Source organism: Schistocerca serialis, unplaced genomic scaffold, assembly GCF_023864345.2.
Source record: "Schistocerca serialis cubense isolate TAMUIC-IGC-003099 unplaced genomic scaffold, iqSchSeri2.2 HiC_scaffold_1265, whole genome shotgun sequence".
Taxonomy (NCBI): Eukaryota; Metazoa; Arthropoda; class Insecta; order Orthoptera; family Acrididae; genus Schistocerca; species Schistocerca serialis.
The window spans coordinates 219196-236715 of NW_026047475.1; the positions used below are offsets into that span (position 1 = coordinate 219196).

At 53.1% G+C, this 17520-nt stretch overlaps 53 non-coding genes across 53 annotated transcripts; 27 read left to right on the forward strand and 26 right to left on the reverse strand.

Annotated features, from left to right (window-relative positions):
- The first annotated feature begins 7 nt into the window (after positions 1–7).
- Trnad-guc (transfer RNA aspartic acid (anticodon GUC)) lies at positions 8–79 on the forward strand. The gene has a single exon. It is a non-coding gene; the product is annotated as a tRNA-Asp (tRNA).
- A 245-nt stretch (positions 80–324) lies between these two features.
- On the reverse strand, positions 325–396 carry Trnam-cau (transfer RNA methionine (anticodon CAU)). Its single transcript has one exon. It is a non-coding gene; the product is annotated as a tRNA-Met (tRNA).
- Positions 397–683: 287 nt separating this feature from the next.
- On the reverse strand, positions 684–756 carry Trnar-acg (transfer RNA arginine (anticodon ACG)). The gene has a single exon. It is a non-coding gene; the product is annotated as a tRNA-Arg (tRNA).
- A 378-nt stretch (positions 757–1134) lies between these two features.
- On the forward strand, positions 1135–1226 carry Trnai-uau (transfer RNA isoleucine (anticodon UAU)). Its single transcript is given in 2 exon segments — positions 1135–1172; positions 1191–1226. It is a non-coding gene; the product is annotated as a tRNA-Ile (tRNA).
- A 107-nt stretch (positions 1227–1333) lies between these two features.
- Trnad-guc (transfer RNA aspartic acid (anticodon GUC)) lies at positions 1334–1405 on the forward strand. The gene has a single exon. It is a non-coding gene; the product is annotated as a tRNA-Asp (tRNA).
- A 245-nt stretch (positions 1406–1650) lies between these two features.
- Trnam-cau (transfer RNA methionine (anticodon CAU)) lies at positions 1651–1722 on the reverse strand. Its single transcript has one exon. It is a non-coding gene; the product is annotated as a tRNA-Met (tRNA).
- A 287-nt stretch (positions 1723–2009) lies between these two features.
- Positions 2010–2082, reverse strand: Trnar-acg (transfer RNA arginine (anticodon ACG)). Its single transcript has one exon. It is a non-coding gene; the product is annotated as a tRNA-Arg (tRNA).
- A 378-nt stretch (positions 2083–2460) lies between these two features.
- On the forward strand, positions 2461–2552 carry Trnai-uau (transfer RNA isoleucine (anticodon UAU)). Its single transcript is given in 2 exon segments — positions 2461–2498; positions 2517–2552. It is a non-coding gene; the product is annotated as a tRNA-Ile (tRNA).
- Positions 2553–2659: 107 nt separating this feature from the next.
- Trnad-guc (transfer RNA aspartic acid (anticodon GUC)) lies at positions 2660–2731 on the forward strand. Its single transcript has one exon. It is a non-coding gene; the product is annotated as a tRNA-Asp (tRNA).
- A 245-nt stretch (positions 2732–2976) lies between these two features.
- On the reverse strand, positions 2977–3048 carry Trnam-cau (transfer RNA methionine (anticodon CAU)). Its single transcript has one exon. It is a non-coding gene; the product is annotated as a tRNA-Met (tRNA).
- Positions 3049–3335: 287 nt separating this feature from the next.
- On the reverse strand, positions 3336–3408 carry Trnar-acg (transfer RNA arginine (anticodon ACG)). The gene has a single exon. It is a non-coding gene; the product is annotated as a tRNA-Arg (tRNA).
- A 378-nt stretch (positions 3409–3786) lies between these two features.
- On the forward strand, positions 3787–3878 carry Trnai-uau (transfer RNA isoleucine (anticodon UAU)). The gene is given in 2 exon segments: positions 3787–3824; positions 3843–3878. It is a non-coding gene; the product is annotated as a tRNA-Ile (tRNA).
- A 107-nt stretch (positions 3879–3985) lies between these two features.
- Positions 3986–4057, forward strand: Trnad-guc (transfer RNA aspartic acid (anticodon GUC)). Its single transcript has one exon. It is a non-coding gene; the product is annotated as a tRNA-Asp (tRNA).
- Positions 4058–4302: 245 nt separating this feature from the next.
- Positions 4303–4374, reverse strand: Trnam-cau (transfer RNA methionine (anticodon CAU)). The gene has a single exon. It is a non-coding gene; the product is annotated as a tRNA-Met (tRNA).
- A 287-nt stretch (positions 4375–4661) lies between these two features.
- On the reverse strand, positions 4662–4734 carry Trnar-acg (transfer RNA arginine (anticodon ACG)). Its single transcript has one exon. It is a non-coding gene; the product is annotated as a tRNA-Arg (tRNA).
- Positions 4735–5112: 378 nt separating this feature from the next.
- Trnai-uau (transfer RNA isoleucine (anticodon UAU)) lies at positions 5113–5204 on the forward strand. The gene is given in 2 exon segments: positions 5113–5150; positions 5169–5204. It is a non-coding gene; the product is annotated as a tRNA-Ile (tRNA).
- Positions 5205–5311: 107 nt separating this feature from the next.
- Trnad-guc (transfer RNA aspartic acid (anticodon GUC)) lies at positions 5312–5383 on the forward strand. Its single transcript has one exon. It is a non-coding gene; the product is annotated as a tRNA-Asp (tRNA).
- A 245-nt stretch (positions 5384–5628) lies between these two features.
- Trnam-cau (transfer RNA methionine (anticodon CAU)) lies at positions 5629–5700 on the reverse strand. The gene has a single exon. It is a non-coding gene; the product is annotated as a tRNA-Met (tRNA).
- Positions 5701–5987: 287 nt separating this feature from the next.
- Positions 5988–6060, reverse strand: Trnar-acg (transfer RNA arginine (anticodon ACG)). The gene has a single exon. It is a non-coding gene; the product is annotated as a tRNA-Arg (tRNA).
- Positions 6061–6438: 378 nt separating this feature from the next.
- Trnai-uau (transfer RNA isoleucine (anticodon UAU)) lies at positions 6439–6530 on the forward strand. Its single transcript is given in 2 exon segments — positions 6439–6476; positions 6495–6530. It is a non-coding gene; the product is annotated as a tRNA-Ile (tRNA).
- Positions 6531–6637: 107 nt separating this feature from the next.
- Positions 6638–6709, forward strand: Trnad-guc (transfer RNA aspartic acid (anticodon GUC)). Its single transcript has one exon. It is a non-coding gene; the product is annotated as a tRNA-Asp (tRNA).
- A 245-nt stretch (positions 6710–6954) lies between these two features.
- On the reverse strand, positions 6955–7026 carry Trnam-cau (transfer RNA methionine (anticodon CAU)). The gene has a single exon. It is a non-coding gene; the product is annotated as a tRNA-Met (tRNA).
- A 287-nt stretch (positions 7027–7313) lies between these two features.
- Positions 7314–7386, reverse strand: Trnar-acg (transfer RNA arginine (anticodon ACG)). Its single transcript has one exon. It is a non-coding gene; the product is annotated as a tRNA-Arg (tRNA).
- Positions 7387–7764: 378 nt separating this feature from the next.
- Positions 7765–7856, forward strand: Trnai-uau (transfer RNA isoleucine (anticodon UAU)). Its single transcript is given in 2 exon segments — positions 7765–7802; positions 7821–7856. It is a non-coding gene; the product is annotated as a tRNA-Ile (tRNA).
- A 107-nt stretch (positions 7857–7963) lies between these two features.
- Positions 7964–8035, forward strand: Trnad-guc (transfer RNA aspartic acid (anticodon GUC)). The gene has a single exon. It is a non-coding gene; the product is annotated as a tRNA-Asp (tRNA).
- A 245-nt stretch (positions 8036–8280) lies between these two features.
- On the reverse strand, positions 8281–8352 carry Trnam-cau (transfer RNA methionine (anticodon CAU)). The gene has a single exon. It is a non-coding gene; the product is annotated as a tRNA-Met (tRNA).
- Positions 8353–8639: 287 nt separating this feature from the next.
- Trnar-acg (transfer RNA arginine (anticodon ACG)) lies at positions 8640–8712 on the reverse strand. Its single transcript has one exon. It is a non-coding gene; the product is annotated as a tRNA-Arg (tRNA).
- Positions 8713–9090: 378 nt separating this feature from the next.
- Positions 9091–9182, forward strand: Trnai-uau (transfer RNA isoleucine (anticodon UAU)). The gene is given in 2 exon segments: positions 9091–9128; positions 9147–9182. It is a non-coding gene; the product is annotated as a tRNA-Ile (tRNA).
- A 107-nt stretch (positions 9183–9289) lies between these two features.
- Positions 9290–9361, forward strand: Trnad-guc (transfer RNA aspartic acid (anticodon GUC)). The gene has a single exon. It is a non-coding gene; the product is annotated as a tRNA-Asp (tRNA).
- A 245-nt stretch (positions 9362–9606) lies between these two features.
- On the reverse strand, positions 9607–9678 carry Trnam-cau (transfer RNA methionine (anticodon CAU)). The gene has a single exon. It is a non-coding gene; the product is annotated as a tRNA-Met (tRNA).
- A 287-nt stretch (positions 9679–9965) lies between these two features.
- Trnar-acg (transfer RNA arginine (anticodon ACG)) lies at positions 9966–10038 on the reverse strand. The gene has a single exon. It is a non-coding gene; the product is annotated as a tRNA-Arg (tRNA).
- A 378-nt stretch (positions 10039–10416) lies between these two features.
- Trnai-uau (transfer RNA isoleucine (anticodon UAU)) lies at positions 10417–10508 on the forward strand. Its single transcript is given in 2 exon segments — positions 10417–10454; positions 10473–10508. It is a non-coding gene; the product is annotated as a tRNA-Ile (tRNA).
- Positions 10509–10615: 107 nt separating this feature from the next.
- Trnad-guc (transfer RNA aspartic acid (anticodon GUC)) lies at positions 10616–10687 on the forward strand. Its single transcript has one exon. It is a non-coding gene; the product is annotated as a tRNA-Asp (tRNA).
- Positions 10688–10932: 245 nt separating this feature from the next.
- On the reverse strand, positions 10933–11004 carry Trnam-cau (transfer RNA methionine (anticodon CAU)). Its single transcript has one exon. It is a non-coding gene; the product is annotated as a tRNA-Met (tRNA).
- Positions 11005–11291: 287 nt separating this feature from the next.
- On the reverse strand, positions 11292–11364 carry Trnar-acg (transfer RNA arginine (anticodon ACG)). The gene has a single exon. It is a non-coding gene; the product is annotated as a tRNA-Arg (tRNA).
- A 378-nt stretch (positions 11365–11742) lies between these two features.
- Positions 11743–11834, forward strand: Trnai-uau (transfer RNA isoleucine (anticodon UAU)). The gene is given in 2 exon segments: positions 11743–11780; positions 11799–11834. It is a non-coding gene; the product is annotated as a tRNA-Ile (tRNA).
- A 107-nt stretch (positions 11835–11941) lies between these two features.
- Positions 11942–12013, forward strand: Trnad-guc (transfer RNA aspartic acid (anticodon GUC)). Its single transcript has one exon. It is a non-coding gene; the product is annotated as a tRNA-Asp (tRNA).
- Positions 12014–12258: 245 nt separating this feature from the next.
- On the reverse strand, positions 12259–12330 carry Trnam-cau (transfer RNA methionine (anticodon CAU)). The gene has a single exon. It is a non-coding gene; the product is annotated as a tRNA-Met (tRNA).
- Positions 12331–12617: 287 nt separating this feature from the next.
- Trnar-acg (transfer RNA arginine (anticodon ACG)) lies at positions 12618–12690 on the reverse strand. The gene has a single exon. It is a non-coding gene; the product is annotated as a tRNA-Arg (tRNA).
- A 378-nt stretch (positions 12691–13068) lies between these two features.
- Positions 13069–13160, forward strand: Trnai-uau (transfer RNA isoleucine (anticodon UAU)). The gene is given in 2 exon segments: positions 13069–13106; positions 13125–13160. It is a non-coding gene; the product is annotated as a tRNA-Ile (tRNA).
- Positions 13161–13267: 107 nt separating this feature from the next.
- On the forward strand, positions 13268–13339 carry Trnad-guc (transfer RNA aspartic acid (anticodon GUC)). The gene has a single exon. It is a non-coding gene; the product is annotated as a tRNA-Asp (tRNA).
- Positions 13340–13584: 245 nt separating this feature from the next.
- Trnam-cau (transfer RNA methionine (anticodon CAU)) lies at positions 13585–13656 on the reverse strand. The gene has a single exon. It is a non-coding gene; the product is annotated as a tRNA-Met (tRNA).
- Positions 13657–13943: 287 nt separating this feature from the next.
- Trnar-acg (transfer RNA arginine (anticodon ACG)) lies at positions 13944–14016 on the reverse strand. The gene has a single exon. It is a non-coding gene; the product is annotated as a tRNA-Arg (tRNA).
- Positions 14017–14394: 378 nt separating this feature from the next.
- On the forward strand, positions 14395–14486 carry Trnai-uau (transfer RNA isoleucine (anticodon UAU)). The gene is given in 2 exon segments: positions 14395–14432; positions 14451–14486. It is a non-coding gene; the product is annotated as a tRNA-Ile (tRNA).
- Positions 14487–14593: 107 nt separating this feature from the next.
- Positions 14594–14665, forward strand: Trnad-guc (transfer RNA aspartic acid (anticodon GUC)). The gene has a single exon. It is a non-coding gene; the product is annotated as a tRNA-Asp (tRNA).
- Positions 14666–14910: 245 nt separating this feature from the next.
- Trnam-cau (transfer RNA methionine (anticodon CAU)) lies at positions 14911–14982 on the reverse strand. The gene has a single exon. It is a non-coding gene; the product is annotated as a tRNA-Met (tRNA).
- Positions 14983–15269: 287 nt separating this feature from the next.
- On the reverse strand, positions 15270–15342 carry Trnar-acg (transfer RNA arginine (anticodon ACG)). Its single transcript has one exon. It is a non-coding gene; the product is annotated as a tRNA-Arg (tRNA).
- Positions 15343–15720: 378 nt separating this feature from the next.
- Positions 15721–15812, forward strand: Trnai-uau (transfer RNA isoleucine (anticodon UAU)). Its single transcript is given in 2 exon segments — positions 15721–15758; positions 15777–15812. It is a non-coding gene; the product is annotated as a tRNA-Ile (tRNA).
- A 107-nt stretch (positions 15813–15919) lies between these two features.
- Positions 15920–15991, forward strand: Trnad-guc (transfer RNA aspartic acid (anticodon GUC)). The gene has a single exon. It is a non-coding gene; the product is annotated as a tRNA-Asp (tRNA).
- A 245-nt stretch (positions 15992–16236) lies between these two features.
- Trnam-cau (transfer RNA methionine (anticodon CAU)) lies at positions 16237–16308 on the reverse strand. The gene has a single exon. It is a non-coding gene; the product is annotated as a tRNA-Met (tRNA).
- Positions 16309–16595: 287 nt separating this feature from the next.
- Trnar-acg (transfer RNA arginine (anticodon ACG)) lies at positions 16596–16668 on the reverse strand. Its single transcript has one exon. It is a non-coding gene; the product is annotated as a tRNA-Arg (tRNA).
- A 378-nt stretch (positions 16669–17046) lies between these two features.
- On the forward strand, positions 17047–17138 carry Trnai-uau (transfer RNA isoleucine (anticodon UAU)). Its single transcript is given in 2 exon segments — positions 17047–17084; positions 17103–17138. It is a non-coding gene; the product is annotated as a tRNA-Ile (tRNA).
- A 107-nt stretch (positions 17139–17245) lies between these two features.
- Trnad-guc (transfer RNA aspartic acid (anticodon GUC)) lies at positions 17246–17317 on the forward strand. The gene has a single exon. It is a non-coding gene; the product is annotated as a tRNA-Asp (tRNA).
- The last annotated feature ends 203 nt before the right edge of the window (positions 17318–17520 follow it).

Below are 17520 nucleotides of genomic sequence, written 5' to 3' on the forward strand. Positions count from 1 at the left end.
TGCGTCTTCCTCGGTAGTATAGTGGTTAGTATCCCCGCCTGTCACGCGGGAGACCGGGGTTCGATTCCCCGCCGGGGAGGTGCGATTTTTATCTCACAAACCTGTTCGAGTGTTGCCCGTATGGGGGTCGTAAGAGCATTAACTTTGCGACCGTGGAGTGTAGTTGGTGCGAAATCTTAAAAAATGCTACATCTTAGGAAGTGGTTCTCGCATTCTTCACACTTCAGAATTACGGGGTTTGCTGTTAACGCTGAGTCAAAGCACCCCAGCCCACGCTGTGGGCGTAATAATAGAGCTCGACGCAGTCCGCAAAATAAATAATTTTAGCAGAGCGTGGTTTCGATCCACGGACCTCTGGGTTATGGGCCCAGCACGCTCCCACTGCGCCACTCTGCTGGCTAGGCTTGCGCCCGCTCTTCGCCACGTGACGTGGGACACTTGGGAAGTGTTGTCTGCGTCGCTTTCACACGCCTGTATTTAATTGCGTATCATCTCCTACAGCTCTCAGCTTGACTTGTCTCGACTTTGCTCGACTGACGCTACGCTGACGCTTGCAGGCAGCGATATTTACCACGATCGACTCGACATGCAGCTGCGAGATGCACAGGAGCAACAAAGCACTCCACGATGCGGCGACATACGAAATCCACTGCCCAGCTACGCGTCGGCAACTAACAAAATGCCGACCCTGCCAGGATTCGAACCTGGAATCTTCTGATCCGTAGTCAGACGCGTTATCCGTTGCGCCACAGGGCCAATGGCAGCACTTCTTTCTACGAGACAAGTGCAATTCGCTAAGAAACGTGTTCTCCATGGCTGAGCAAGCTCCCAAGGAAGGTACCTTTCGTGCAGCTGCGTGGCCGCAGTGCGCCTGCAGAGCTTAGAGCTTGCCACGCATCTGCTCTCGCTGTTCGACAGGTAGCAGAAGGCAAGGCGCGCGTTTTCCCGCGTTTTCTCGACGACGAGAGCCGGTTGATGTGCATGTAAGCGTAGCATATGAAACAAGAATAGCACGAAGCATTGGTAGTCAGGTGCCAAAGTCGCAGTATGGCATCAGGTGGCGATCGTATGTTTCTGTGGCCACCACTGGTTTGCAGCAAAGTGAATACCGCTAACTGAGAGCGCTGTGTTGTAGCCCCAGTGGCGCAATTGGTTAGCGCACGGTACTTATAAGGCAGTAGCCGTGAGCAATGCCGGGGTTGTGAGTTCGAGCCTCACCTGGGGCATACTTTTATTTCATAGCAGCTGTCCCTGACAGCAACAGGAGGCTAGGTTTGAGATGTATCAGCTATTTGAGTAACATAATTGTGCATTCGAGACGCTAGCTGCGTCTTCCTCGGTAGTATAGTGGTTAGTATCCCCGCCTGTCACGCGGGAGACCGGGGTTCGATTCCCCGCCGGGGAGGTGCGATTTTTATCTCACAAACCTGTTCGAGTGTTGCCCGTATGGGGGTCGTAAGAGCATTAACTTTGCGACCGTGGAGTGTAGTTGGTGCGAAATCTTAAAAAATGCTACATCTTAGGAAGTGGTTCTCGCATTCTTCACACTTCAGAATTACGGGGTTTGCTGTTAACGCTGAGTCAAAGCACCCCAGCCCACGCTGTGGGCGTAATAATAGAGCTCGACGCAGTCCGCAAAATAAATAGTTTTAGCAGAGCGTGGTTTCGATCCACGGACCTCTGGGTTATGGGCCCAGCACGCTCCCACTGCGCCACTCTGCTGGCTAGGCTTGCGCCCGCTCTTCGCCACGTGACGTGGGACACTTGGGAAGTGTTGTCTGCGTCGCTTTCACACGCCTGTATTTAATTGCGTATCATCTCCTACAGCTCTCAGCTTGACTTGTCTCGACTTTGCTCGACTGACGCTACGCTGACGCTTGCAGGCAGCGATATTTACCACGATCGACTCGACATGCAGCTGCGAGATGCACAGGAGCAACAAAGCACTCCACGATGCGGCGACATACGAAATCCACTGCCCAGCTACGCGTCGGCAACTAACAAAATGCCGACCCTGCCAGGATTCGAACCTGGAATCTTCTGATCCGTAGTCAGACGCGTTATCCGTTGCGCCACAGGACCAATGGCAGCACTTCTTTCTACGAGACAAGTGCAATTCGCTAAGAAACGTGTTCTCCATGGCTGAGCAAGCTCCCAAGGAAGGTACCTTTCGTGCAGCTGCGTGGCCGCAGTGCGCCTGCAGAGCTTAGAGCTTGCCACGCATCTGCTCTCGCTGTTCGACAGGTAGCAGAAGGCAAGGCGCGCGTTTTCCCGCGTTTTCTCGACGACGAGAGCCGGTTGATGTGCATGTAAGCGTAGCATATGAAACAAGAATAGCACGAAGCATTGGTAGTCAGGTGCCAAAGTCGCAGTATGGCATCAGGTGGCGATCGTATGTTTCTGTGGCCACCACTGGTTTGCAGCAAAGTGAATACCGCTAACTGAGAGCGCTGTGTTGTAGCCCCAGTGGCGCAATTGGTTAGCGCACGGTACTTATAAGGCAGTAGCCGTGAGCAATGCCGGGGTTGTGAGTTCGAGCCTCACCTGGGGCATACTTTTATTTCATAGCAGCTGTCCCTGACAGCAACAGGAGGCTAGGTTTGAGATGTATCAGCTATTTGAGTAACATAATTGTGCATTCGAGACGCTAGCTGCGTCTTCCTCGGTAGTATAGTGGTTAGTATCCCCGCCTGTCACGCGGGAGACCGGGGTTCGATTCCCCGCCGGGGAGGTGCGATTTTTATCTCACAAACCTGTTCGAGTGTTGCCCGTATGGGGGTCGTAAGAGCATTAACTTTGCGACCGTGGAGTGTAGTTGGTGCGAAATCTTAAAAAATGCTACATCTTAGGAAGTGGTTCTCGCATTCTTCACACTTCAGAATTACGGGGTTTGCTGTTAACGCTGAGTCAAAGCACCCCAGCCCACGCTGTGGGCGTAATAATAGAGCTCGACGCAGTCCGCAAAATAAATAGTTTTAGCAGAGCGTGGTTTCGATCCACGGACCTCTGGGTTATGGGCCCAGCACGCTCCCACTGCGCCACTCTGCTGGCTAGGCTTGCGCCCGCTCTTCGCCACGTGACGTGGGACACTTGGGAAGTGTTGTCTGCGTCGCTTTCACACGCCTGTATTTAATTGCGTATCATCTCCTACAGCTCTCAGCTTGACTTGTCTCGACTTTGCTCGACTGACGCTACGCTGACGCTTGCAGGCAGCGATATTTACCACGATCGACTCGACATGCAGCTGCGAGATGCACAGGAGCAACAAAGCACTCCACGATGCGGCGACATACGAAATCCACTGCCCAGCTACGCGTCGGCAACTAACAAAATGCCGACCCTGCCAGGATTCGAACCTGGAATCTTCTGATCCGTAGTCAGACGCGTTATCCGTTGCGCCACAGGGCCAATGGCAGCACTTCTTTCTACGAGACAAGTGCAATTCGCTAAGAAACGTGTTCTCCATGGCTGAGCAAGCTCCCAAGGAAGGTACCTTTCGTGCAGCTGCGTGGCCGCAGTGCGCCTGCAGAGCTTAGAGCTTGCCACGCATCTGCTCTCGCTGTTCGACAGGTAGCAGAAGGCAAGGCGCGCGTTTTCCCGCGTTTTCTCGACGACGAGAGCCGGTTGATGTGCATGTAAGCGTAGCATATGAAACAAGAATAGCACGAAGCATTGGTAGTCAGGTGCCAAAGTCGCAGTATGGCATCAGGTGGCGATCGTATGTTTCTGTGGCCACCACTGGTTTGCAGCAAAGTGAATACCGCTAACTGAGAGCGCTGTGTTGTAGCCCCAGTGGCGCAATTGGTTAGCGCACGGTACTTATAAGGCAGTAGCCGTGAGCAATGCCGGGGTTGTGAGTTCGAGCCTCACCTGGGGCATACTTTTATTTCATAGCAGCTGTCCCTGACAGCAACAGGAGGCTAGGTTTGAGATGTATCAGCTATTTGAGTAACATAATTGTGCATTCGAGACGCTAGCTGCGTCTTCCTCGGTAGTATAGGGGTTAGTATCCCCGCCTGTCACGCGGGAGACCGGGGTTCGATTCCCCGCCGGGGAGGTGCGATTTTTATCTCACAAACCTGTTCGAGTGTTGCCCGTATGGGGGTCGTAAGAGCATTAACTTTGCGACCGTGGAGTGTAGTTGGTGCGAAATCTTAAAAAATGCTACATCTTAGGAAGTGGTTCTCGCATTCTTCACACTTCAGAATTACGGGGTTTGCTGTTAACGCTGAGTCAAAGCACCCCAGCCCACGCTGTGGGCGTAATAATAGAGCTCGACGCAGTCCGCAAAATAAATAGTTTTAGCAGAGCGTGGTTTCGATCCACGGACCTCTGGGTTATGGGCCCAGCACGCTCCCACTGCGCCACTCTGCTGGCTAGGCTTGCGCCCGCTCTTCGCCACGTGACGTGGGACACTTGGGAAGTGTTGTCTGCGTCGCTTTCACACGCCTGTATTTAATTGCGTATCATCTCCTACAGCTCTCAGCTTGACTTGTCTCGACTTTGCTCGACTGACGCTACGCTGACGCTTGCAGGCAGCGATATTTACCACGATCGACTCGACATGCAGCTGCGAGATGCACAGGACCAACAAAGCACTCCACGATGCGGCGACATACGAAATCCACTGCCCAGCTACGCGTCGGCAACTAACAAAATGCCGACGCTGCCAGGATTCGAACCTGGAATCTTCTGATCCGTAGTCAGACGCGTTATCCGTTGCGCCACAGGGCCAATGGCAGCACTTCTTTCTACGAGACAAGTGCAATTCGCTAAGAAACGTGTTCTCCATGGCTGAGCAAGCTCCCAAGGAAGGTACCTTTCGTGCAGCTGCGTGGCCGCAGTGCGCCTGCAGAGCTTAGAGCTTGCCACGCATCTGCTCTCGCTGTTCGACAGGTAGCAGAAGGCAAGGCGCGCGTTTTCCCGCGTTTTCTCGACGACGAGAGCCGGTTGATGTGCATGTAAGCGTAGCATATGAAACAAGAATAGCACGAAGCATTGGTAGTCAGGTGCCAAAGTCGCAGTATGGCATCAGGTGGCGATCGTATGTTTCTGTGGCCACCACTGGTTTGCAGCAAAGTGAATACCGCTAACTGAGAGCGCTGTGTTGTAGCCCCAGTGGCGCAATTGGTTAGCGCACGGTACTTATAAGGCAGTAGCCGTGAGCAATGCCGGGGTTGTGAGTTCGAGCCTCACCTGGGGCATACTTTTATTTCATAGCAGCTGTCCCTGACAGCAACAGGAGGCTAGGTTTGAGATGTATCAGCTATTTGAGTAACATAATTGTGCATTCGAGACGCTAGCTGCGTCTTCCTCGGTAGTATAGTGGTTAGTATCCCCGCCTGTCACGCGGGAGACCGGGGTTCGATTCCCCGCCGGGGAGGTGCGATTTTTATCTCACAAACCTGTTCGAGTGTTGCCCGTATGGGGGTCGTAAGAGCATTAACTTTGCGACCGTGGAGTGTAGTTGGTGCGAAATCTTAAAAAATGCTACATCTTAGGAAGTGGTTCTCGCATTCTTCACACTTCAGAATTACGGGGTTTGCTGTTAACGCTGAGTCAAAGCACCCCAGCCCACGCTGTGGGCGTAATAATAGAGCTCGACGCAGTCCGCAAAATAAATAGTTTTAGCAGAGCGTGGTTTCGATCCACGGACCTCTGGGTTATGGGCCCAGCACGCTCCCACTGCGCCACTCTGCTGGCTAGGCTTGCGCCCGCTCTTCGCCACGTGACGTGGGACACTTGGGAAGTGTTGTCTGCGTCGCTTTCACACGCCTGTATTTAATTGCGTATCATCTCCTACAGCTCTCAGCTTGACTTGTCTCGACTTTGCTCGACTGACGCTACGCTGACGCTTGCAGGCAGCGATATTTACCACGATCGACTCGACATGCAGCTGCGAGATGCACAGGAGCAACAAAGCACTCCACGATGCGGCGACATACGAAATCCACTGCCCAGCTACGCGTCGGCAACTAACAAAATGCCGACCCTGCCAGGATTCGAACCTGGAATCTTCTGATCCGTAGTCAGACGCGTTATCCGTTGCGCCACAGGGCCAATGGCAGCACTTCTTTCTACGAGACAAGTGCAATTCGCTAAGAAACGTGTTCTCCATGGCTGAGCAAGCTCCCAAGGAAGGTACCTTTCGTGCAGCTGCGTGGCCGCAGTGCGCCTGCAGAGCTTAGAGCTTGCCACGCATCTGCTCTCGCTGTTCGACAGGTAGCAGAAGGCAAGGCGCGCGTTTTCCCGCGTTTTCTCGACGACGAGAGCCGGTTGATGTGCATGTAAGCGTAGCATATGAAACAAGAATAGCACGAAGCATTGGTAGTCAGGTGCCAAAGTCGCAGTATGGCATCAGGTGGCGATCGTATGTTTCTGTGGCCACCACTGGTTTGCAGCAAAGTGAATACCGCTAACTGAGAGCGCTGTGTTGTAGCCCCAGTGGCGCAATTGGTTAGCGCACGGTACTTATAAGGCAGTAGCCGTGAGCAATGCCGGGGTTGTGAGTTCGAGCCTCACCTGGGGCATACTTTTATTTCATAGCAGCTGTCCCTGACAGCAACAGGAGGCTAGGTTTGAGATGTATCAGCTATTTGAGTAACATAATTGTGCATTCGAGACGCTAGCTGCGTCTTCCTCGGTAGTATAGTGGTTAGTATCCCCGCCTGTCACGCGGGAGACCGGGGTTCGATTCCCCGCCGGGGAGGTGCGATTTTTATCTCACAAACCTGTTCGAGTGTTGCCCGTATGGGGGTCGTAAGAGCATTAACTTTGCGACCGTGGAGTGTAGTTGGTGCGAAATCTTAAAAAATGCTACATCTTAGGAAGTGGTTCTCGCATTCTTCACACTTCAGAATTACGGGGTTTGCTGTTAACGCTGAGTCAAAGCACCCCAGCCCACGCTGTGGGCGTAATAATAGAGCTCGACGCAGTCCGCAAAATAAATAGTTTTAGCAGAGCGTGGTTTCGATCCACGGACCTCTGGGTTATGGGCCCAGCACGCTCCCACTGCGCCACTCTGCTGGCTAGGCTTGCGCCCGCTCTTCGCCACGTGACGTGGGACACTTGGGAAGTGTTGTCTGCGTCGCTTTCACACGCCTGTATTTAATTGCGTATCATCTCCTACAGCTCTCAGCTTGACTTGTCTCGACTTTGCTCGACTGACGCTACGCTGACGCTTGCAGGCAGCGATATTTACCACGATCGACTCGACATGCAGCTGCGAGATGCACAGGAGCAACAAAGCACTCCACGATGCGGCGACATACGAAATCCACTGCCCAGCTACGCGTCGGCAACTAACAAAATGCCGACCCTGCCAGGATTCGAACCTGGAATCTTCTGATCCGTAGTCAGACGCGTTATCCGTTGCGCCACAGGGCCAATGGCAGCACTTCTTTCTACGAGACAAGTGCAATTCGCTAAGAAACGTGTTCTCCATGGCTGAGCAAGCTCCCAAGGAAGGTACCTTTCGTGCAGCTGCGTGGCCGCAGTGCGCCTGCAGAGCTTAGAGCTTGCCACGCATCTGCTCTCGCTGTTCGACAGGTAGCAGAAGGCAAGGCGCGCGTTTTCCCGCGTTTTCTCGACGACGAGAGCCGGTTGATGTGCATGTAAGCGTAGCATATGAAACAAGAATAGCACGAAGCATTGGTAGTCAGGTGCCAAAGTCGCAGTATGGCATCAGGTGGCGATCGTATGTTTCTGTGGCCACCACTGGTTTGCAGCAAAGTGAATACCGCTAACTGAGAGCGCTGTGTTGTAGCCCCAGTGGCGCAATTGGTTAGCGCACGGTACTTATAAGGCAGTAGCCGTGAGCAATGCCGGGGTTGTGAGTTCGAGCCTCACCTGGGGCATACTTTTATTTCATAGCAGCTGTCCCTGACAGCAACAGGAGGCTAGGTTTGAGATGTATCAGCTATTTGAGTAACATAATTGTGCATTCGAGACGCTAGCTGCGTCTTCCTCGGTAGTATAGTGGTTAGTATCCCCGCCTGTCACGCGGGAGACCGGGGTTCGATTCCCCGCCGGGGAGGTGCGATTTTTATCTCACAAACCTGTTCGAGTGTTGCCCGTATGGGGGTCGTAAGAGCATTAACTTTGCGACCGTGGAGTGTAGTTGGTGCGAAATCTTAAAAAATGCTACATCTTAGGAAGTGGTTCTCGCATTCTTCACACTTCAGAATTACGGGGTTTGCTGTTAACGCTGAGTCAAAGCACCCCAGCCCACGCTGTGGGCGTAATAATAGAGCTCGACGCAGTCCGCAAAATAAATAGTTTTAGCAGAGCGTGGTTTCGATCCACGGACCTCTGGGTTATGGGCCCAGCACGCTCCCACTGCGCCACTCTGCTGGCTAGGCTTGCGCCCGCTCTTCGCCACGTGACGTGGGACACTTGGGAAGTGTTGTCTGCGTCGCTTTCACACGCCTGTATTTAATTGCGTATCATCTCCTACAGCTCTCAGCTTGACTTCTCTCGACTTTGCTCGACTGACGCTACGCTGACGCTTGCAGGCAGCGATATTTACCACGATCGACTCGACATGCAGCTGCGAGATGCACAGGAGCAACAAAGCACTCCACGATGCGGCGACATACGAAATCCACTGCCCAGCTACGCGTCGGCAACTAACAAAATGCCGACCCTGCCAGGATTCGAACCTGGAATCTTCTGATCCGTAGTCAGACGCGTTATCCGTTGCGCCACAGGGCCAATGGCAGCACTTCTTTCTACGAGACAAGTGCAATTCGCTAAGAAACGTGTTCTCCATGGCTGAGCAAGCTCCCAAGGAAGGTACCTTTCGTGCAGCTGCGTGGCCGCAGTGCGCCTGCAGAGCTTAGAGCTTGCCACGCATCTGCTCTCGCTGTTCGACAGGTAGCAGAAGGCAAGGCGCGCGTTTTCCCGCGTTTTCTCGACGACGAGAGCCGGTTGATGTGCATGTAAGCGTAGCATATGAAACAAGAATAGCACGAAGCATTGGTAGTCAGGTGCCAAAGTCGCAGTATGGCATCAGGTGGCGATCGTATGTTTCTGTGGCCACCACTGGTTTGCAGCAAAGTGAATACCGCTAACTGAGAGCGCTGTGTTGTAGCCCCAGTGGCGCAATTGGTTAGCGCACGGTACTTATAAGGCAGTAGCCGTGAGCAATGCCGGGGTTGTGAGTTCGAGCCTCACCTGGGGCATACTTTTATTTCATAGCAGCTGTCCCTGACAGCAACAGGAGGCTAGGTTTGAGATGTATCAGCTATTTGAGTAACATAATTGTGCATTCGAGACGCTAGCTGCGTCTTCCTCGGTAGTATAGTGGTTAGTATCCCCGCCTGTCACGCGGGAGACCGGGGTTCGATTCCCCGCCGGGGAGGTGCGATTTTTATCTCACAAACCTGTTCGAGTGTTGCCCGTATGGGGGTCGTAAGAGCATTAACTTTGCGACCGTGGAGTGTAGTTGGTGCGAAATCTTAAAAAATGCTACATCTTAGGAAGTGGTTCTCGCATTCTTCACACTTCAGAATTACGGGGTTTGCTGTTAACGCTGAGTCAAAGCACCCCAGCCCACGCTGTGGGCGTAATAATAGAGCTCGACGCAGTCCGCAAAATAAATAGTTTTAGCAGAGCGTGGTTTCGATCCACGGACCTCTGGGTTATGGGCCCAGCACGCTCCCACTGCGCCACTCTGCTGGCTAGGCTTGCGCCCGCTCTTCGCCACGTGACGTGGGACACTTGGGAAGTGTTGTCTGCGTCGCTTTCACACGCCTGTATTTAATTGCGTATCATCTCCTACAGCTCTCAGCTTGACTTCTCTCGACTTTGCTCGACTGACGCTACGCTGACGCTTGCAGGCAGCGATATTTACCACGATCGACTCGACATGCAGCTGCGAGATGCACAGGAGCAACAAAGCACTCCACGATGCGGCGACATACGAAATCCACTGCCCAGCTACGCGTCGGCAACTAACAAAATGCCGACCCTGCCAGGATTCGAACCTGGAATCTTCTGATCCGTAGTCAGACGCGTTATCCGTTGCGCCACAGGGCCAATGGCAGCACTTCTTTCTACGAGACAAGTGCAATTCGCTAAGAAACGTGTTCTCCATGGCTGAGCAAGCTCCCAAGGAAGGTACCTTTCGTGCAGCTGCGTGGCCGCAGTGCGCCTGCAGAGCTTAGAGCTTGCCACGCATCTGCTCTCGCTGTTCGACAGGTAGCAGAAGGCAAGGCGCGCGTTTTCCCGCGTTTTCTCGACGACGAGAGCCGGTTGATGTGCATGTAAGCGTAGCATATGAAACAAGAATAGCACGAAGCATTGGTAGTCAGGTGCCAAAGTCGCAGTATGGCATCAGGTGGCGATCGTATGTTTCTGTGGCCACCACTGGTTTGCAGCAAAGTGAATACCGCTAACTGAGAGCGCTGTGTTGTAGCCCCAGTGGCGCAATTGGTTAGCGCACGGTACTTATAAGGCAGTAGCCGTGAGCAATGCCGGGGTTGTGAGTTCGAGCCTCACCTGGGGCATACTTTTATTTCATAGCAGCTGTCCCTGACAGCAACAGGAGGCTAGGTTTGAGATGTATCAGCTATTTGAGTAACATAATTGTGCATTCGAGACGCTAGCTGCGTCTTCCTCGGTAGTATAGTGGTTAGTATCCCCGCCTGTCACGCGGGAGACCGGGGTTCGATTCCCCGCCGGGGAGGTGCGATTTTTATCTCACAAACCTGTTCGAGTGTTGCCCGTATGGGGGTCGTAAGAGCATTAACTTTGCGACCGTGGAGTGTAGTTGGTGCGAAATCTTAAAAAATGCTACATCTTAGGAAGTGGTTCTCGCATTCTTCACACTTCAGAATTACGGGGTTTGCTGTTAACGCTGAGTCAAAGCACCCCAGCCCACGCTGTGGGCGTAATAATAGAGCTCGACGCAGTCCGCAAAATAAATAGTTTTAGCAGAGCGTGGTTTCGATCCACGGACCTCTGGGTTATGGGCCCAGCACGCTCCCACTGCGCCACTCTGCTGGCTAGGCTTGCGCCCGCTCTTCGCCACGTGACGTGGGACACTTGGGAAGTGTTGTCTGCGTCGCTTTCACACGCCTGTATTTAATTGCGTATCATCTCCTACAGCTCTCAGCTTGACTTGTCTCGACTTTGCTCGACTGACGCTACGCTGACGCTTGCAGGCAGCGATATTTACCACGATCGACTCGACATGCAGCTGCGAGATGCACAGGAGCAACAAAGCACTCCACGATGCGGCGACATACGAAATCCACTGCCCAGCTACGCGTCGGCAACTAACAAAATGCCGACCCTGCCAGGATTCGAACCTGGAATCTTCTGATCCGTAGTCAGACGCGTTATCCGTTGCGCCACAGGGCCAATGGCAGCACTTCTTTCTACGAGACAAGTGCAATTCGCTAAGAAACGTGTTCTCCATGGCTGAGCAAGCTCCCAAGGAAGGTACCTTTCGTGCAGCTGCGTGGCCGCAGTGCGCCTGCAGAGCTTAGAGCTTGCCACGCATCTGCTCTCGCTGTTCGACAGGTAGCAGAAGGCAAGGCGCGCGTTTTCCCGCGTTTTCTCGACGACGAGAGCCGGTTGATGTGCATGTAAGCGTAGCATATGAAACAAGAATAGCACGAAGCATTGGTAGTCAGGTGCCAAAGTCGCAGTATGGCATCAGGTGGCGATCGTATGTTTCTGTGGCCACCACTGGTTTGCAGCAAAGTGAATACCGCTAACTGAGAGCGCTGTGTTGTAGCCCCAGTGGCGCAATTGGTTAGCGCACGGTACTTATAAGGCAGTAGCCGTGAGCAATGCCGGGGTTGTGAGTTCGAGCCTCACCTGGGGCATACTTTTATTTCATAGCAGCTGTCCCTGACAGCAACAGGAGGCTAGGTTTGAGATGTATCAGCTATTTGAGTAACATAATTGTGCATTCGAGACGCTAGCTGCGTCTTCCTCGGTAGTATAGTGGTTAGTATCCCCGCCTGTCACGCGGGAGACCGGGGTTCGATTCCCCGCCGGGGAGGTGCGATTTTTATCTCACAAACCTGTTCGAGTGTTGCCCGTATGGGGGTCGTAAGAGCATTAACTTTGCGACCGTGGAGTGTAGTTGGTGCGAAATCTTAAAAAATGCTACATCTTAGGAAGTGGTTCTCGCATTCTTCACACTTCAGAATTACGGGGTTTGCTGTTAACGCTGAGTCAAAGCACCCCAGCCCACGCTGTGGGCGTAATAATAGAGCTCGACGCAGTCCGCAAAATAAATAGTTTTAGCAGAGCGTGGTTTCGATCCACGGACCTCTGGGTTATGGGCCCAGCACGCTCCCACTGCGCCACTCTGCTGGCTAGGCTTGCGCCCGCTCTTCGCCACGTGACGTGGGACACTTGGGAAGTGTTGTCTGCGTCGCTTTCACACGCCTGTATTTAATTGCGTATCATCTCCTACAGCTCTCAGCTTGACTTGTCTCGACTTTGCTCGACTGACGCTACGCTGACGCTTGCAGGCAGCGATATTTACCACGATCGACTCGACATGCAGCTGCGAGATGCACAGGAGCAACAAAGCACTCCACGATGCGGCGACATACGAAATCCACTGCCCAGCTACGCGTCGGCAACTAACAAAATGCCGACGCTGCCAGGATTCGAACCTGGAATCTTCTGATCCGTAGTCAGACGCGTTATCCGTTGCGCCACAGGGCCAATGGCAGCACTTTTTTCTACGAGACAAGTGCAATTCGCTAAGAAACGTGTTCTCCATGGCTGAGCAAGCTCCCAAGGAAGGTACCTTTCGTGCAGCTGCGTGGCCGCAGTGCGCCTGCAGAGCTTAGAGCTTGCCACGCATCTGCTCTCGCTGTTCGACAGGTAGCAGAAGGCAAGGCGCGCGTTTTCCCGCGTTTTCTCGACGACGAGAGCCGGTTGATGTGCATGTAAGCGTAGCATATGAAACAAGAATAGCACGAAGCATTGGTAGTCAGGTGCCAAAGTCGCAGTATGGCATCAGGTGGCGATCGTATGTTTCTGTGGCCACCACTGGTTTGCAGCAAAGTGAATACCGCTAACTGAGAGCGCTGTGTTGTAGCCCCAGTGGCGCAATTGGTTAGCGCACGGTACTTATAAGGCAGTAGCCGTGAGCAATGCCGGGGTTGTGAGTTCGAGCCTCACCTGGGGCATACTTTTATTTCATAGCAGCTGTCCCTGACAGCAACAGGAGGCTAGGTTTGAGATGTATCAGCTATTTGAGTAACATAATTGTGCATTCGAGACGCTAGCTGCGTCTTCCTCGGTAGTATAGTGGTTAGTATCCCCGCCTGTCACGCGGGAGACCGGGGTTCGATTCCCCGCCGGGGAGGTGCGATTTTTATCTCACAAACCTGTTCGAGTGTTGCCCGTATGGGGGTCGTAAGAGCATTAACTTTGCGACCGTGGAGTGTAGTTGGTGCGAAATCTTAAAAAATGCTACATCTTAGGAAGTGGTTCTCGCATTCTTCACACTTCAGAATTACGGGGTTTGCTGTTAACGCTGAGTCAAAGCACCCCAGCCCACGCTGTGGGCGTAATAATAGAGCTCGACGCAGTCCGCAAAATAAATAGTTTTAGCAGAGCGTGGTTTCGATCCACGGACCTCTGGGTTATGGGCCCAGCACGCTCCCACTGCGCCACTCTGCTGGCTAGGCTTGCGCCCGCTCTTCGCCACGTGACGTGGGACACTTGGGAAGTGTTGTCTGCGTCGCTTTCACACGCCTGTATTTAATTGCGTATCATCTCCTACAGCTCTCAGCTTGACTTGTCTCGACTTTGCTCGACTGACGCTACGCTGACGCTTGCAGGCAGCGATATTTACCACGATCGACTCGACATGCAGCTGCGAGATGCACAGGAGCAACAAAGCACTCCACGATGCGGCGACATACGAAATCCACTGCCCAGCTACGCGTCGGCAACTAACAAAATGCCGACGCTGCCAGGATTCGAACCTGGAATCTTCTGATCCGTAGTCAGACGCGTTATCCGTTGCGCCACAGGGCCAATGGCAGCACTTCTTTCTACGAGACAAGTGCAATTCGCTAAGAAACGTGTTCTCCATGGCTGAGCAAGCTCCCAAGGAAGGTACCTTTCGTGCAGCTGCGTGGCCGCAGTGCGCCTGCAGAGCTTAGAGCTTGCCACGCATCTGCTCTCGCTGTTCGACAGGTAGCAGAAGGCAAGGCGCGCGTTTTCCCGCGTTTTCTCGACGACGAGAGCCGGTTGATGTGCATGTAAGCGTAGCATATGAAACAAGAATAGCACGAAGCATTGGTAGTCAGGTGCCAAAGTCGCAGTATGGCATCAGGTGGCGATCGTATGTTTCTGTGGCCACCACTGGTTTGCAGCAAAGTGAATACCGCTAACTGAGAGCGCTGTGTTGTAGCCCCAGTGGCGCAATTGGTTAGCGCACGGTACTTATAAGGCAGTAGCCGTGAGCAATGCCGGGGTTGTGAGTTCGAGCCTCACCTGGGGCATACTTTTATTTCATAGCAGCTGTCCCTGACAGCAACAGGAGGCTAGGTTTGAGATGTATCAGCTATTTGAGTAACATAATTGTGCATTCGAGACGCTAGCTGCGTCTTCCTCGGTAGTATAGTGGTTAGTATCCCCGCCTGTCACGCGGGAGACCGGGGTTCGATTCCCCGCCGGGGAGGTGCGATTTTTATCTCACAAACCTGTTCGAGTGTTGCCCGTATGGGGGTCGTAAGAGCATTAACTTTGCGACCGTGGAGTGTAGTTGGTGCGAAATCTTAAAAAATGCTACATCTTAGGAAGTGGTTCTCGCATTCTTCACACTTCAGAATTACGGGGTTTGCTGTTAACGCTGAGTCAAAGCACCCCAGCCCACGCTGTGGGCGTAATAATAGAGCTCGACGCAGTCCGCAAAATAAATAGTTTTAGCAGAGCGTGGTTTCGATCCACGGACCTCTGGGTTATGGGCCCAGCACGCTCCCACTGCGCCACTCTGCTGGCTAGGCTTGCGCCCGCTCTTCGCCACGTGACGTGGGACACTTGGGAAGTGTTGTCTGCGTCGCTTTCACACGCCTGTATTTAATTGCGTATCATCTCCTACAGCTCTCAGCTTGACTTGTCTCGACTTTGCTCGACTGACGCTACGCTGACGCTTGCAGGCAGCGATATTTACCACGATCGACTCGACATGCAGCTGCGAGATGCACAGGAGCAACAAAGCACTCCACGATGCGGCGACATACGAAATCCACTGCCCAGCTACGCGTCGGCAACTAACAAAATGCCGACGCTGCCAGGATTCGAACCTGGAATCTTCTGATCCGTAGTCAGACGCGTTATCCGTTGCGCCACAGGGCCAATGGCAGCACTTCTTTCTACGAGACAAGTGCAATTCGCTAAGAAACGTGTTCTCCATGGCTGAGCAAGCTCCCAAGGAAGGTACCTTTCGTGCAGCTGCGTGGCCGCAGTGCGCCTGCAGAGCTTAGAGCTTGCCACGCATCTGCTCTCGCTGTTCGACAGGTAGCAGAAGGCAAGGCGCGCGTTTTCCCGCGTTTTCTCGACGACGAGAGCCGGTTGATGTGCATGTAAGCGTAGCATATGAAACAAGAATAGCACGAAGCATTGGTAGTCAGGTGCCAAAGTCGCAGTATGGCATCAGGTGGCGATCGTATGTTTCTGTGGCCACCACTGGTTTGCAGCAAAGTGAATACCGCTAACTGAGAGCGCTGTGTTGTAGCCCCAGTGGCGCAATTGGTTAGCGCACGGTACTTATAAGGCAGTAGCCGTGAGCAATGCCGGGGTTGTGAGTTCGAGCCTCACCTGGGGCATACTTTTATTTCATAGCAGCTGTCCCTGACAGCAACAGGAGGCTAGGTTTGAGATGTATCAGCTATTTGAGTAACATAATTGTGCATTCGAGACGCTAGCTGCGTCTTCCTCGGTAGTATAGTGGTTAGTATCCCCGCCTGTCACGCGGGAGACCGGGGTTCGATTCCCCGCCGGGGAGGTGCGATTTTTATCTCACAAACCTGTTCGAGTGTTGCCCGTATGGGGGTCGTAAGAGCATTAACTTTGCGACCGTGGAGTGTAGTTGGTGCGAAATCTTAAAAAATGCTACATCTTAGGAAGTGGTTCTCGCATTCTTCACACTTCAGAATTACGGGGTTTGCTGTTAACGCTGAGTCAAAGCACCCCAGCCCACGCTGTGGGCGTAATAATAGAGCTCGACGCAGTCCGCAAAATAAATAGTTTTAGCAGAGCGTGGTTTCGATCCACGGACCTCTGGGTTATGGGCCCAGCACGCTCCCACTGCGCCACTCTGCTGGCTAGGCTTGCGCCCGCTCTTCGCCACGTGACGTGGGACACTTGGGAAGTGTTGTCTGCGTCGCTTTCACACGCCTGTATTTAATTGCGTATCATCTCCTACAGCTCTCAGCTTGACTTGTCTCGACTTTGCTCGACTGACGCTACGCTGACGCTTGCAGGCAGCGATATTTACCACGATCGACTCGACATGCAGCTGCGAGATGCACAGGAGCAACAAAGCACTCCACGATGCGGCGACATACGAAATCCACTGCCCAGCTACGCGTCGGCAACTAACAAAATGCCGACCCTGCCAGGATTCGAACCTGGAATCTTCTGATCCGTAGTCAGACGCGTTATCCGTTGCGCCACAGGGCCAATGGCAGCACTTCTTTCTACGAGACAAGTGCAATTCGCTAAGAAACGTGTTCTCCATGGCTGAGCAAGCTCCCAAGGAAGGTACCTTTCGTGCAGCTGCGTGGCCGCAGTGCGCCTGCAGAGCTTAGAGCTTGCCACGCATCTGCTCTCGCTGTTCGACAGGTAGCAGAAGGCAAGGCGCGCGTTTTCCCGCGTTTTCTCGACGACGAGAGCCGGTTGATGTGCATGTAAGCGTAGCATATGAAACAAGAATAGCACGAAGCATTGGTAGTCAGGTGCCAAAGTCGCAGTATGGCATCAGGTGGCGATCGTATGTTTCTGTGGCCACCACTGGTTTGCAGCAAAGTGAATACCGCTAACTGAGAGCGCTGTGTTGTAGCCCCAGTGGCGCAATTGGTTAGCGCACGGTACTTATAAGGCAGTAGCCGTGAGCAATGCCGGGGTTGTGAGTTCGAGCCTCACCTGGGGCATACTTTTATTTCATAGCAGCTGTCCCTGACAGCAACAGGAGGCTAGGTTTGAGATGTATCAGCTATTTGAGTAACATAATTGTGCATTCGAGACGCTAGCTGCGTCTTCCTCGGTAGTATAGTGGTTAGTATCCCCGCCTGTCACGCGGGAGACCGGGGTTCGATTCCCCGCCGGGGAGGTGCGATTTTTATCTCACAAACCTGTTCGAGTGTTGCCCGTATGGGGGTCGTAAGAGCATTAACTTTGCGACCGTGGAGTGTAGTTGGTGCGAAATCTTAAAAAATGCTACATCTTAGGAAGTGGTTCTCGCATTCTTCACACTTCAGAATTACGGGGTTTGCTGTTAACGCTGAGTCAAAGCACCCCAGCCCACGCTGTGGG